Source organism: Apus apus, chromosome 1, assembly GCF_020740795.1.
Source record: "Apus apus isolate bApuApu2 chromosome 1, bApuApu2.pri.cur, whole genome shotgun sequence".
Lineage (NCBI taxonomy): Eukaryota > Metazoa > Chordata > Aves > Apodiformes > Apodidae > Apus > Apus apus.
The window spans coordinates 73,550,762-73,563,903 of record NC_067282.1 but is presented as its reverse complement, the minus strand read 5'-3'; the positions used below and the strand labels follow the sequence as shown (position 1 = coordinate 73,563,903).

Sequence of the window (13,142 nt, the reverse complement as noted above, 5' to 3'; positions counted from 1 at the left end):
CAACCCTGTCCTTTAGCTAAAATTGGACTGTTCAGTTGCTTGGCTAAAGTTTTTAGGAACTAACATTTTATGTAGTTATTCTTAAAAACATTGTGCTGATATGGATCGTTTGAATTACATAAAAGCTTATCCAGGTGACCTTGGTATAGGGAACATAAAGTTAACTTAATCTTCAGCTACAAACTCCCCCTTTCTGCTGGGACTCTGTTTAAAAAGACAGGACAACTACAGGTGGAATGTATTGTCTTAGAGCAGGCTGTATCCAGTTAAGATTTGCAGGGGGAGTCAGGAATGTAGATCTGTGAAAGGTAGTAGCTAGGAGTTAAATATGCATGCAGTCTTTTTACATCTCTGTACATCTCAGAATACAAATTATTAGAGTGAAGACTGTTTCTGCATTTTACCTGGTTAATTTTTTTTTCTTTCATTCCATTTACAGGTTTTTCCTTGCATCTTCCCTTTTCACCTGCACACCCCGTCTCGCTAGTCTATATAAAAATTGCTTGGATTTTTGTCCTCCCACATGAAACAATTGTGGTAGACCATACACAGCTTTGAAGAGAGAACTGCAAAAGCTGGTAAATAAAAATCCATCCATATAGTTCAGTTCTGTTCTGGAGATTATAGGAACACAGCTCAGATAGTGCTGGTTTTAAGTTTAGTGACAGTCTGGGGGCAGGCTAGAGCAGGAAATAGGGAATAGAAATCCTCCTCGTTTTAAGTATGCCTTTATGTCTCGAGGTGGCCGAAGTATGAGCTTCTGTTTTCTTAATTAATTTTCCTCTGTGATATTAAAGTGCAAATCTCACCTTGTGCAAAACGGCTTTATCAAAGAGCATCCTCTGAGTATATAATGACATGACTTCCTCCTCTCTTGTCACAACTTAATAAAGCACTGAGTACAAGTACTATTCTAAGCCCTGTGTAAGGAGCTATATAATATAAAATTCCAAATTTTGGGGTATAATAACATGAAAATCTTATTTTATATCTGAAATAACAAATAGAGCTGCTGAGAAGCCTTCCTTTGCTGTTTTTTCACAGTGTCTTACAGAATGTATAGGTGGAATCCCAGTACTGGTGAACATTGCTTCCAAAATTTAATTCAATTTCCTTAGTTACTAGAGAGATATAGATATGTATATAGTTGTTCACAATTGGTCCATTTTCAAGTATTGTGACAGTAGAAGAAACCGTGGATTTGTAGAAATTAGAGATCAAATAAAAATCTTATTAGAACATTTGGTGTATCCCCTGACAATGTGGGACTGCTCACTGCAGCCTGCTTGCAGTGGCTTTCATCCAGTCTCTCTGCATATCATTTCGTGTTGTTATTTGTGCCCACATTCTCTCAGGATTTTACTTGTAAAAAACAGAAGCTGGAAAGATGGAAGATTGTGGCAGGCAGGGAAAAGATAGGACTAATATACTAAAAGACACTGAGGCTGTTGTTTAGACTTAAACTATCTGAATTTCTCCTATTGCTTCCATCCTTAAGCTACGTCTCTTTTCTTTTTCTTCCCATGGCAATTCATAGCAGCAGTTCCAGTGTCCTTAAATCCATAACCTATCTCTTGCAGCATTTGAGCCCTTCCTTTAGCCATTTTGTATCTAAGATAAATAAAGGAAATTAGACCTTGGGCCTCAGTTCAACAAAGCACTTAAAACATAGTCATGTGTATTTTTGTTGAAAAAGGAAAGGACTTCAGCATAAGCCTGATTTTAATGATATATTGAAATGCTTGGCTGAATTAGGCTCTCAGTCACATTTACTTCATGTAGTTTTAAAACTTGGGCTTTTGAAATTCTCTGTGGGGTCTAAATCTTTAGGTTACTTTCATATTCCAAAAATAGACATCTGCAGAAGTATAAATGCTGTCAAAGCTCTTATAAGCATTTTACATTACTTAAAACCATTTGCTTTTTTGGAGGTGGTCTGCTTAAGCTATGCAAATGATACTGGAGAACTGAAGCAGATGCAAGATTGAAAAGTTGAATTTTAATGACTTTCATAAATGAGATCTGATGTTTAATGTTTTAATAACATGTGACTTCAAGGATTTTTCCCCAATATATGCTGAGCCTTGTCTTTGGAGTCTGTGGGAGTTTTGACATTAATTCAGTGGAAGAATGATCACTCTTTATTTATTAGATTGATAGTATCCTTCAAAGAAATTGCTATCCAATTTGTCTTTATTACTCCTCTTAGCATTGTGATTGACACTTTTAGATTTAATCAGTAAAGAGTCTTTTAGTATTTTATATCTAATGTGTATATTAATTTCTGAATATTTTGAAGAGAAATATGGAGGCTATATGGCTAAGTGACAGTCTGAAATGCATTGACAAGTGATAAATTACATGTGGAAGGCAATAGGGAGAAGCAGGGGAAAGTTCTAGAGATAACATTATTTAAATTCATGTGTCTTTTCCTGTGGCCCACGGACAGAAAAAGGGTCCTGTCTTCATTACTGTGTGTTTTTAATTTTTTTGGCAATAGAAAGAAATATTTTCACAAACTCTCCTATTGTTTGCAGATTCCATTATTCTCCCTTTTTGGCAGATACAAATAAAATCCCTAGCCAAATACTAGGGATAATTAGACGCCTTTTTGTCGAGTGCCGCCTTGAGAAGTTGATGACTGCATCTCTTAACTACTAATGACTTCTCTCCTAAGGAGAACTGGCAAGTACTCCATATCTGTTTGTGAGATTGCTTCCTCTTTTATAAGGAATCAAGATAATTTTTAATGAAAAAGACATTTTTTGCACAGTAGAGCTTACTACGAACAAGGATTAATAGAATTTAGTTTGTATGCCTTCCCCTAGTCTGTATAAACTATATACAGCCCAGTAATTTTTTCACTGTAATTAAATGAGATAATGTTCCTCAGTCTTTGAAAACTCTGCACTGTAGTGTATTTTAAGAAGCAGTTTAGGCTTGGAGATTCGTTTTGTTTGTGGTGTTCTGCACTGAGATGGTTTTCCCCACCTCCTCCTGCAAGTATGCTGGTCTAGTTGGGCTATTTCTGAAAGCGTGGCAGCCATTTCAGAATTAATGCAATAGCACACGTGAGTTGCAATTATGTAAAGACTGTTGCAGTGAGGTACCTTGGAAGGTACTAAGTTCCATGTTTGTTAACATACTTGGAAGTAGAACATATTTTAAAATGTCTACCTTTAGTCATTAGACGTCAAAAAAAAAAAAAAAAGTTAGACTGTATAATTAGTTGCCTACTTTTCTTCATCCATCTCCTTTGAAATTCAGTCAATTCGGGATTCTTCTTGTAGAACTTCAGGGAAATTATATGACTGAAATATCTGAGCTTCAAATCTGACTCCACATGAATCCCTGATCTCAGATCTTTTGTATGTGTTAACCTAAGCTGTGGATTCAGTAATTTTGTTCAAAGTGATCAGACCTCTCTCTGAGCAGCTTAATTCTTTTTTATTTAATAAACACACAGTTTTGAGAGAAGTTGACTCAACTTTTTGCATAGACATTAATTGAACACAGTGTCAGTGGAGGATGCCTTTCAAAGCTTTGATGCAGATAAGGTGAAATAGATTGAGTTGCTGCAAGTTCCTTCAGTTCCTCCGTATCACTGGCCATCTCTTCCCTTCCGCTTTTCCCTTCACATCTACTGTTTCTTGACTTGTTGCTGAGTGATGCTGTTCCGCCAGGGCCTTGGAGCACAAAGCCCAGCACACAGGGAGAAGGGATTTGGCTTTCAGTTCACTTCTTACAGGTTACAAGTGTCACTAGAGTCAGTTGAGGCTATGGTCTACTTTGAGAGCACAAGCTTGTGAGGAACACAGGTTGAAGGCCACTTAGATGTATGTGGGCTTGAATGCAGCTTAGGAACTGTAAGAAGACTTGTTTGAGCTATAGATATTATACGTATAGGAGTACAAAGTTGGCACACTTTTTTAGTGTTTAAGTAGAGAGAATCCAGGATCAAAATGTATCATGAGTCTTCCATGTAATTGTTATAATTCTCTTGAGTAGGCATCTTTTGCCTCCTACAGATTAAAACACAAACCTGCTCTTGGGCCCACAGGCTCTTCTTTGCATCTCTAGATGCTGACATTTATGTTATGAAACCTACATGATAAGAGACATTTTTTCTGCCTTTAACTTCCACACACCCACCCCCTTTAGATTCCCTACTAAAAAATAAATTGTAAAAGGCTTCCTTGTTCTCTACAATTTCAATAGCCATACATTAGTCCCTGTTTAAAGCACAGTACTTTCAGTTATTGGTGATTTTGTGTTTGAGGAATCTGTAGGAAATAATGCAGAGGAAAATATAACCTATACAGGCCATTTTAGATTGTGGATTCCTAAGGTTGTAAGGTAACTTGTAAAACTTTGCTCCCTTTGGGATTCAGAATTGCTGAGCTATCTGATAAATTCATAGCTTAGAAATGTGACTTAGTTGTGTGGTTCAATTCTCTAGTCTGGAAAAGTATTTACAAAATTTCTTGGTCTCCTAGTGTGTAGTCCCATGTAGTTCTTTGTATTAGTATTGCCCATAGCAGGTAATGTTCAAGGAGTCTCTTGGGCTTGGGGAAATGTATTTAGCAGACCGAAATGCACTATAGCTGCAGAGTCTGCAGCAAAAATTTCACAAAACCCTTGAGTGAGGAAGGGGAATAAATACAAAAGGGTATTAACTTGACTTTTTTTATGGCAGCCTGCATAAGCTGTGTCAGCATTAAGAACTGTTACCTTAAACTCAGCAATACTAAAAGTTGTGTTGTTATCTAGGAACAGTTTTATGGATTTCATGTCTGTGGATGTTAAGCCAACAGGATGGACTGCTACTAAGAAAGTCTTTCAGGAGATGAACAGAATGTTTGAATAACCTACAGATTGCTTTGTGCTTAAAAATCATGCTCAAGCACAATGAATTGATTTAGGGAAATTCTCTTCCAGCACCTAAGGAAAGACAAAAATTCCGTTTTAGTCCCTAAAATCCTATGATCTTGAAACAATGTTCCCTGCAGCCTTTCCCAGTGCTCTATGATCTGCTTTATTTTGGGAGTTTTTTCAGTTGAGTAATGTTTTGTTCAGTTACCTATTTTTAGTTATGAGGGTGGAAGTTTCTGTTCTTTTTAATGTTGTTTCCCTGTGGTAACTTAGCTGAAAGCATTCTGACATCATCATTTCTGGCTTCTATTTGCTCTGGACAGTGAACTCAGAAACTCATAACATGAAGATTAATAATAATTAGATGAAAAGTACTTTCAGTCCATAAAAGGTTGTGTGTATATTGTGTGATCCTGATGGACTGTGTAGAATTGATTAAATGAAGAGATGTGTTAGATTCTTTCTCATAGTGATACAGCTTCATATACATGAGATCTGAAGTGAAGTGGCTTCTTTTGCTACAAAATCTCATGATGCATTTGATAATAGTTAATAATTTATCTTATAAACAGATGGTGTTATTACTCAAGAAAAAAAATTAACAAGATGTTTTCTTAAATGGACATATAATTTTAAGTTGTTCTCTCATGTATGTTTTTAACATAGGTGTGTTTTCCTAGGAAGGTACAACAAAATACTGTAGATATCAGAATTCTTCAGTGATTCCATAGAGCAAAGATTCAGGCATGGTAAATTTATTAATAATTTGGTTGTTCCCCATGTGTGTCCTTTCCCCTCCCCCCAGTAAATACATACATTTGTGTGTAAGTGAATATTTGTGTATGACTCTAGCCAGTAGCAAGGGCAGAGGGAGAAAAGTTCTAATTATAGCAGTATGCTACTTAGGATACTGTTTGCAGACTTTTTGTGGAAAATTACAACACTTATTATTTGCTTTAACTTTTAAAGTGGTGCATAAATGAGTGTTTGGATTCCATATATATGATAAACAGAGGCCTAGAACTAGAAGTTACGGAAGATTAAGTCTTTCCCAAATTCCTGAGGTATATTGTGTTGTTTAAATGAGACCCAGTTGTGCATGATCTCTTGGAGTTTGATTGAAGTTGACTTTGCCTACTCTAAGATGTCTGTGTTTTTGGACATAGAAAGTTTATTTGTTCTTTGTTGCATTTTTGGTTTACCCTATTTTTCTGGTTCTATTTCTTTTTTTATTTCAGAATCCCCATAGTAGATGAGCAAAGTCTGTTCTCACATAAAACAAATCAGTTCTTGATACTGCAGCTGAGTAAAGAGGAGCATACATGGATCCAACTCTACCAAAATCGGAGGAGTTATTTTGCTAGAAGCCTAAGGTGTGTCCAAGAGCGACATAAGGTTATACAGAGCTTGACAAGAATAAATACTTAATTTGAGAGTTACAAAATGAGTTTGACCTTGGGGCTTGGGAATGTAAGTGGAGCCTTAACTTGTAGCTATCTGTGTATTTCTAAATCAATGCAAGTCATGCCTGAAAGATGTTGCTATATATGGTTTGCTCAGTGGTAAGTATGGTGAGTGGTTAGAGTTCTTGGAGCAGTCCTGTTGGGGATAGGTATCACTAGAGCAGAAACACTCATACTTCAGAGGCCTGTGGAAACCCTTATTGGTGGCTTTGCTCTGGGAGACCAGGGTCTGAGCAGGGGTGAGTTCTGAAATGCCTCCAGTCTTTTTGGGAATTGCTCTGGGAAGTTTTCATACTCGAATGTACACAGAGGAGTTGTGGATACTTTTGAGATTTTGTGGACAGTGGTTCCAAAGGATGTTGATTTCTTCCAGCTAGTTGTTATTTAGAGGAATAACTTTAGAAGTGACTGAGGACTGTTAGGGTATCACAAAGTTATAAAAGCCAAACCAGTATGTTTTCCACATGTATTGACATCACAGAATTTGGATTGTTTAACCAAGCTTGGACCCATTACTTTTGCATCAGTATTGTGGGAAATGCTTTCTTGGAAGCATCTTCTCTGTTTTAGGTATCTCTCAAAAGCAGGAAAGCTGACCATTTTTGGTAGTGAATTCCTACAGGCTTCATGGAATAGCATGAGTATCTTAAGTAATACAGAAGGAAGATGGGAAATCATGTTTATAGATCCTTTTGCAAGTATAATAATAAATTTATTTTCAGAACTGTGGGGGAACAGGTAGACCAAATCGCCCTGTGAAGTTTTGGTGTTTGTTTTTTTTTCTTTAAGTACTTAATCAGTAATTAAAAAGTCTTTTCTCTTCTTGCGCTATTCTGTGTTCATTTCTGATTTTTTAAGTGCATCCAGGAGCCAAAAACAATAAAAGAGGCTAACATTTGTTAGGTGAGGTTCCAATTTACCTTTTTCATGTTGAAAGAAAAAAATCCATGAGTGGACTATTGGAAGGTGGATGAAGGACCATGTGAAGATGCCAGTGTCCAGTGGAGTGACTGGGAAGGAATGATTAAGAGACATTTTTAGCATTTGTACTGGAATGCAGGGAGGCTTGTGATTGCACTTTTGTTCCCTGAGGGAGGTCAGTGGGGAAGGGAAGAAGTGCAGAATCACAAAGTAGTCCACACAGATTCTTAAATGCATACTTTTCAATCTGGCATTTTTCTTAGTTTAGAAGGGAAAATGGCTGTATCTTGCATTTCTGTGTGGGATTATATTAAGAATATTTTTATTTCAGATAGGGCTAATTGCATGGCATTGCGGATGGTGAAAATGGTCACCTCTTTAGCAATGAAGAAAAAAGTTCACTTTGTTTTTCAGTAGAGCTTTGGGCTTGATTTATTTGTCTGTCTTTATTCTTCTGACCCTGATGATGTTCTTTCTCTCACATTATTCAAAGTCACCACTTCAGTGAGAGCAATTTTACTGAGTTGACAATAGAATTCTGTTGCTTTGTTATGTGTTCTTTCTGGTGAGTATTTGAGTGTTTTACTGCTGGTAAGCTTTTTTACTCTTTTAGAAAAAAACACTTCTTCATTGGTGGGAAACAAGAAAGCTGCTATCTGTAAGCCCCATGAGGCAAGTCCTTTTAAATTGTTTGTGTGTGTGTGCACATGGTCTTATGACATTCATGGCTGTTCCTGTTTCTACTTTGATAAACAAGGAGTGTACTGGGTTTGTGTTCAACTGCCGAGTTAATCCCAAGTTAAACTCCTTCATAAGTCTTAAACTACAGGTGTATTAATACAAGTTGGATTTCTAGATATAACTTGTTTTTTGAAGAACTGCACAGATTACTACACATGTTCTTTGGACTGCTGCCTTTTGGGCATTGTGCATTGTTTAAAGCTATCTAGAAAACATTTTTCATGTTCTTATTCATGAATATAAGTTGGGAGAGGGTTTTTATTACATTGTTTGAGAAGCTGTTAGCTTCAAGTAAAGGTTTGTTGTTCTTGGTGGGTTTTTGTGTGAGTAGTTTTGAAGAAAACTGGGATTCTATTTTTGGTATCCTAAAGTTTGTAAAAGCTATGGAGCAGACAAACCAGAAAGGGAGATCCAACTCTCTAGCATGTGAACGGTTCCCACTGAAATGTGCCTTGGCTTTTGAGTTGTGGTTCACAGTGGGCATGCTCAGACATTTTGTTACTTCCGAAGCAGCATTACATCATCTTATTTGCAGTGTCACTGTGTTACAGTTGTCCTTACATCCAGAAGAGCTCTGAGTGGGATATCGAATATAAGCATTACATAATCAGAACAAAGTCTTTATTGGTTGATTGTACCCTGAGGGTGGGATGGTTAATGGTTGTTGCATATGGAAGACATAATCATGCAAAATTAACCATTTCCTAACCATCATACAACTGTGAACTGAAATAATAGGCTGGAGTTAGGATTCACTCAGGAAGAGTGTAACTTAAAGAAATTAGATTTTAGATCGGTTAAAAGTTCACCTCCTTTCTGTAAATGTACTTAAATGTACTGAAACAAAAAAGAACTAGAAGAGATCTACAAATATGTTTATAGACTGATTTGCTGAAATTTCATGTAGTGTAATTGCTGTTGTTAATGAATTTGATGGAGGCAGACCCATTTCCACTCTGTCTGTGGTTTTAATTTATTGGAAAATGATCTACTTAAATATACTGGAAAGAAACATTTTTGGTTATGTAATATTTAATTGGTCTTTGTGAGCTAATTTAAGCACTTTTTAGAGTTACTCACTTTTTAATGACTGTATGTGCAAAATTACTGTTATGTGCCTAGCAATTTTAGTTGCCCAGATTAGAACTAATTTGGTTTTCAGTAAAACTTTTTTTTTTTTAAGGTATTATACAGAGTTTATAGTTCTCAAGCTATATGAAAGTGATATCAAAGTTTGGTCTTCTGTTGATTGTTGTGGTAATTTGTGTGATCTCAGTCTAGTTTCAAAGAACCTGGACTTCATAAACATCATCTTAAATAAAATCAGTCCCTATTCTGTACGAAATGAGACAATGTAAAAAACCAAAACAAACCCAAACGTTTACAGGTCTGAGCTTTATGTTATGATCGTCTACAGGTGATTTCCTGTGTTGTCTTAGTGTAGTATTTATGCATGTTTTCAGGGTAAATTTGCACCAAACTTTCAAACTAAGACTGCTAATCAGCCTTTGGGTATGTGTACCTTTTAGACTGGAAGGTGTTTTTCAGTGAAAAGACTGACTGAACCCAAGGCTTCTCTCTCACCCTCTTGCCCTGCTCTTAGACTACATTAGGCACCAGTACGAGTCATCCATCAATACTGACTTTGCTTTTGAGGTATATTTGCTGAAGAGTGGGAACTTGCTGGCAGTTTTTTTTAATGTGCCTGTCCCACTGTATCCTCAGAAATAATACATTTGATTTGATCATTTCACAGAATTCCCCACTACTTCTTCAGATCAATTCCAGATGGTCAGTGCTCCCACAAGATCTTGGAAGAAGATGAAGATTTTGAAGGAGTTGGGTGTTCATGTAGACGTCTTTCTGTTTCAGTCTCCTAGTCATCTTTGTACCAGTTGTGGAGCAGACATTGAAACAAGGGATTATTAGTTAATTTGGAGAGCTAAATATACATGTTACTGATATATGTTTAGGAAAATAAAACTGAATTGTGTTGTTCCCCCCCCCCCTCTTTTGGTAACAAGAAATCAGTTTGGGGAATTTATCTCTTTTAACCATGCATCTTGCCACATGACTTTATTGCCTTTTGACCTCTCTGACTTAAGCCTGAATATTCCTTTTTCTGCAAAAGGACCAAAGAACTTTTGCATCTCCTCACTAATAGCTGGTCATTTGAAACTTTCCGAGACCCAGTATTTGGTGCTTTACCTTGCTGACTGTTCATTTACTTTATATGTGTTTTGAAGAAAGTTAGAATTGGAAAACAACTTTAAGTGTTATATAGGAATTTTTTTCATCATTTTAGTGATAGAATTAAGTGGTGGAGGATTTGTCAAATTTTCATTGCTGAATCATCGTAAATATAAGGGTGTCAGCTATCTTCTATGTTCGGTTATCAAGTAGTATGATAATTACTTACTAACTTCCAGATAGATGGGGTTACCAATAAGGGCAGAAATTTGTGGCACTGAAGAGGAGTAAGTGGTACATCACACCGTTTCATTTTGGGGCCACTACTCTGAGAACTGAGAAAAAGTATTATTCTGCATGAATTGCATTTGGTGTGGTAGGACACCTTGGAATAACAACCAAAACCTCAGGATGAGACTTATTTTTTGAAAAACGGGTAAAAATAGCCAAGCATGTCCAGGAGGAGTCACTCAATAACAAAACACAATGTAAAAGTAAGATTTGTTGGGTAGTTTCCATTCTTAATATGAACCCATGTCTTTATGTAATTAACAACATCTTTAGAAAATTTTAAAAATACAAGGTTTCAGGCTGTGCATCTTTATTGTTTTAATTATGCTCTTGAGAATTTCAGTAGAGGCAAAAGGTAATTCTTTGGCCTCTGATTATGCAATTCAGTTTAAGTAATTTTCTGGCATTGAATATATGTTTCAGTTTTTTTTCTTCTGAAAGCTTCTGTATCTCCTCACATTAAAAAAAGAAAACAAAAACAAAACATAAAGCCCAAACTGAAACATAAAAAAAAAAAGAAAAGGAGAAAAAAAGAAAGATCTGGTGTTACCACATAGCAATTTTGTTGCTGATAGTCAATGCAGGAGTGTCAGAGAAGAAAATACTGAAGGTATTAGTTTAACTTGAATTAATTTTATTTTAGAAACACTTTTTTTTTTCAGGAAAGATTTTTTTTTTTTAAATAATTTCTTTTGAAACTATCCAACACATCTAATTTTGTACTGTGTTTGACTCCTTCTGGAAAATCTTGTTGATTTTTAACCTATTTAAAAAAAATATTTATTGATAGGCTAGCTTCTGTTGCCCCGGTTTAATGTTAGCAAGGTTAGAAGGCAACTGCTGGCATCCATTTTAGTTGATTGCTTTTTTCTACTGAGTTATTAGAGAGCTGAAGATACTGTATCCTCATGGGCTGTTACTCAGCAGGATTTTCAGGGTGCTGGAAGAACCACCGTCAGGAGAATGGCTGCTTTGGCACTGTCAGAATTTAAGTCATCACACTGACTTGCATTTTGGTTGGTTGTGCATCCTGTTTTTTCCCTCCATTCACCTTTTACTGATTCCTCCCCCTGCATCTGTCATTTGAAGATTTATGTGTATGACTTTATCTTTTCATCATCTTCTCTGGAGGAGAAAAAGAAGAGAGTGGGTAGTGCTGTAGATGTTTTTTGAGGTCCACTGCTCTGGAACTGTGAAGTGTGCACTGTGAGGCTGACCCTAGGAAGCAAGAGTTGCAGGGAGAGAGACTGCAAACCACTGGTAAACTGAGCAGTGAGTTTACAAGAAAAGAATGTTGGATCACCAGTGTTGATGCTTGGGTAAGCGATTCACAAAAAGAATCCTCCATCTGGAAACTGAAAGGAGAAAAAGTTTATTTAAGGTGGCCTTTAAAAAAAATGAAAAAAAATTTGCTTCTCTGATACATGGCTGCAGCTATATATTTTGCAGCATGAGTCATGGATGGCTTTATAGTTCTGCATCTCCTTGCATAGGACAAATAAACATTGGAGAAGAGGAAGTTAAGAGAAAACAGAAGTGTGAATAACTGCTAATGGTGCTCTCTCTGGCTCCATTCAGTCTGCCATTTCATCATACATGAAGGGGGTAATTCAGAGATTCCTTTCTTGGCACATAAGTGGCAACATATGTTTGAAACAGTGAGTGGAAACTGTAGGAACAAAACGGCAGGCATATGGCAATAGGAAGGCAACGGAAAATTTGTTGCCCTAATGTTAGCCACATAATTGGGACACTTAACTTCTGGGGGACTGATTTATTTAAAGACAAAAATGTATGCTCCATTTATTCAGGTTTTCTGTATGTAGCCCATATCTTGTAGTTCCTTCATAAAGTCTGTCTGAGGGAGTGGAAGGTGATGTGCAAGGTTTAGAGCCTCTGCCAAGGAACAGAGGGAAAAATCTGGATGCAAAAGCACAAACCTGCCTTCGTTCATATTCTCATTTTAAAAGAGGAAAAATTGAAATCCTTCTGTATTTTAATATTCAGTTTTGTGGATTTTTTTACCATGTTAAGTTAGCAAGAATGTTTATGGCTTAATGCTAACATTTACTGCATAGTGAAAAAAGGTCTGTCCTGGAAACAGCCATCATCCCAATGATGTTTCCAGCGTGAAGTACATGCTGAGGTAACCTGCTAACTTTAGTCAAAGAAGCACTTCTACCCCATGCACACACATCTATGCACGATGGTAAGCAAAATGCAGTCTCTCAAGCTGTATGTGATGTGGAGAAAACATGGGTAGTTCTTCCTGTTTCCTCAGTTAATTTTGTGCTGTAAGTCAAATAATCAATTTCAAGTGAGGGTGTTGTTGGCAAGTTCAAATTCAAACCTGGCCCTACAAGGCTTCTGTTGTTATGTAAAAATGTCTGTTTATGAACTTGCTTTGGCCTGCAGCTGAAAACTCTTCAATCCAGAGAATATGTTCCCAAAAATGCTTAAGAGGAAAGCAGTCTGTTGTCTTTCTATTGAAAAATAATTGATCAAAACCCGGGAGAATGTTTCCCAGCACATTTGCCTTCAGAAGTATGGGCTTTTTCCTGAAGAGTGGTGGGGCTTCTGGAGAACTTTACAACTGAACAGTCATGTTATGATCTATACACTGAGGAGGTCTTAATCCTTGCATGGAAAAGTAAAATTGACTAA

The 13,142-nt window shown here is 36.7% G+C and overlaps 2 protein-coding genes across 5 annotated transcripts in view; one reads left to right on the top strand and one right to left on the bottom strand.

Moving 5' to 3' along the window:
- CMSS1 (cms1 ribosomal small subunit homolog) overlaps positions 1-13,142 on the top strand; it is a 243,125-nt gene that overhangs the window by 39,680 nt on the left and 190,303 nt on the right. The window contains exons 2-3 of one of the 3 annotated variants that reach the window (XM_051608073.1): positions 440-578; positions 6,111-6,245. The exons of 1 other annotated variant lie outside the window; for it this stretch is intronic. The gene's annotated coding sequence lies outside the window, so the exon portion shown is untranslated. The remainder of the gene's footprint in view (positions 1-439; positions 579-6,110; positions 6,246-13,142) is intronic. One more of the 3 variants, XM_051608072.1, reaches the window with a different exon arrangement.
- Positions 1-13,142, bottom strand: part of FILIP1L (filamin A interacting protein 1 like) — a 208,872-nt gene that overhangs the window by 36,672 nt on the left and 159,058 nt on the right. The window lies entirely within an intron of this gene.